Here is a 2,612-nt window from a genome sequence, read left to right as displayed (position 1 = left end):
CCACCTTTTAGTCTATGTAAATCCTCGCTGATGGGCTATCACGGAGCTGTTATTGGAATTGCCTGCCTAAGGGCTATGGGTGTACCCCAGACTTGAATAAAAAGGATGGCAAGGCCAGAGCAAAGCTTAATCCTCTCTTGAAAGGGCTTCTGCTTGCCCCCCAATTCCAAATCAATATTTTCTTGTCTAGTTTCTTTCATTTGTGTGCAGCCTCCTCCAGAGCCCGAACCCTGAACCTGAGCCCTGAACCCCATGCAGGACATGGGCGGACACGCGCAACTGGCAGCCCAATGTGGGGCACTCGTAACACAGCTCTAGGAAGAGGTGGAGCCAGAATTCCAACCTGGATCTTCTAACCTAGGCCCAGCATCAGTGTTCCTTCTCTCTCCTCCTCTCTCTCCCTTCTCCGCACCCCATTCTTTCCACAATTGCACTATCTTTTTCAGGTAGTCACCCTTCCTAAGCCAGGCGTTTCTTGTTATCTTTAGCCAGACTGGCCTTAATTCTAAATGGCAGTGGTCTACTACTCTCACTCCCCTCACCTCCACCACCACAAGCTCTAAACATCTCTTCATCTTGCAAACTGTTTCTGCTCACCAGCATTAGGTCTAGGCTGCTATGTCTACTAAGCCCTTCAGCGAGTCCAGGAGAGGCAAAGCATTGCTGGCCCCTTGCATCATGGGGCTTCTTTAGGAGAATTTCTCTCTAGTAGATGGCATTTAGACATAAGTATATAATAACTAGTGTCCTGGTGGACAGATTCGTACACATTGAAAGGAAATTAATTAGAGGAAATATTTTAATATCACTATTTGTGTCTTGCTAATGAAAAGAAAATAGGATTCTACCAAGTCTCTTATATACCTACTCCAGGACTTCTGTGAGGATCAAATGAGAAGAGGTATGGGAAAGTGCTTCACAAACATTTGGTTAAAGTGTAAAATGTTTGCACCTGGCTATAAAGCAAGTCAAATTCCTGAGCTGAAGAAACTCCAAGGAGGCTAGTTGCTAGGGAGAGGAAGCCAGGCATTGCTATGTGATGTGACATCATTACCCAGCGTCCACAGTCACAGTTTCCAGGCTGGGCTGGGCTATGGGCTGCATTTTGCACCATGGGGTGTTGGCAGCATTGGCTGCAATTTGGTGGGATGTCGCTTTGGGTGATGGCAGGGCCTGTGTCCCACTTGGGTGAAGCCGAGTGTTGCTTTGTGGGTGCCAGGTCCACAGTGCCACTTATTTTTAAATGGCCAGTGCACATCATGGCAGCTCCTGAGTTGAGCATCTGCCCCCTGGTGGTCAGTGCAAAACATAGCTACCATTCAGACAGGCTGACAGACACTTAGCTTTAGATAGATAGATAGATAGATAGATAGATAGATAGATAGATAGATACTTGCTTTGTATAGATAGATAGGTAGATAGATAGATGATAGATGATAGATGATAGATAGATAGATAGTCCTTTGCAGTAGCCCTCAGATTTGAAATACTCAAATTTTCTGCTTCTTGGTATCTGAATAACAGGCACTCTCACATGTGCTAAGATTATTGGGCAAATATGCTATTTGCAATATGGTAATAGCAAAAGATCAGAAGCCATTAAATGCCCATTAATAGAGACTGTTTCAACAGAACATGGTGTATATGTAAAATGGAAAACTGTACCAAAAAGGAAGTTCTTTAGACATTGATATGGAAAGTTCTAGATAATACTGTTACTTTAAAAAGAAAAGTTACAAAGAGTTTTTATAGTATACTGTCATATTTGCATGAAAAAATGAATGTACACATGCTTACATAAGTATGCACAGAATACTTTTGAAAAGATCTATAAGAAAAGGGTAATAATGATAGTTTTCAGAGCAGGAAACTGGATTTCTAAAAGGTGAGGGAGAGTGTAGGGCTTGCTTTGTCCTCAGATGATTTTTTTTAATGGTTTTTGGATATTGTATACATTATACTACCTACTCAGACAAGTTAAATTATCCTATATAATAAAAGGCTAATATGTAAATTGTCCCCTTAGGAGTTTGACCAACCAAGAGTTCAACCACTTGCTATAACGTGCACTGACCACCAGGAGCAGAGCAGAATGAAGGCCCTGGCTGGCAGTCAGCAGCTGGGGGAAGGAAGGCCGGATTGGCCCTGATTGTTGGATAGACCTAGGGACCCTACTCATACACGAATTTCATGCACCGGGTCTCTAGTTTAAAAATAAGATGCCCACAGATGTGGGCAGCTCAGGAACAAAGACAATTTTCAGCGTGTCAGATGCCTCCCTGAAGCTGCAGTGTTGGGAACGCTGTTGCAGTATTTTATTTTCCCACATGCTTACGTAAAAGGCTAAAAGTCCAGCAGCATTGAGGCATTAGCTACCGACAAGTAGATTGAGGTTAAAAATGAATTGCACATGTTACAGATGTGGTCTGGGTTTGAATGTCTATAATCATCAACCTCATTGGGTGCAGAAACCCATTGCTCTCCAATAACATACAAGTGAGTCCTAGAACATCGTTAGGAGCCCATTAAAGTAGAACCATAGACATTTTTCCTGTGAAGCAAATCAGGAAAAGAACAGGAAAGGAAGTCATTTCCAGCTAAACTTATAATGA

Source organism: Pipistrellus hanaki (assembly GCF_964339955.1).
Source record: "Pipistrellus hanaki genome assembly, chromosome: 4".
NCBI classification, from domain to species: Eukaryota; Metazoa; Chordata; class Mammalia; order Chiroptera; family Vespertilionidae; genus Pipistrellus; species Pipistrellus hanaki.
This window is presented reverse-complemented; position numbering follows the sequence as displayed.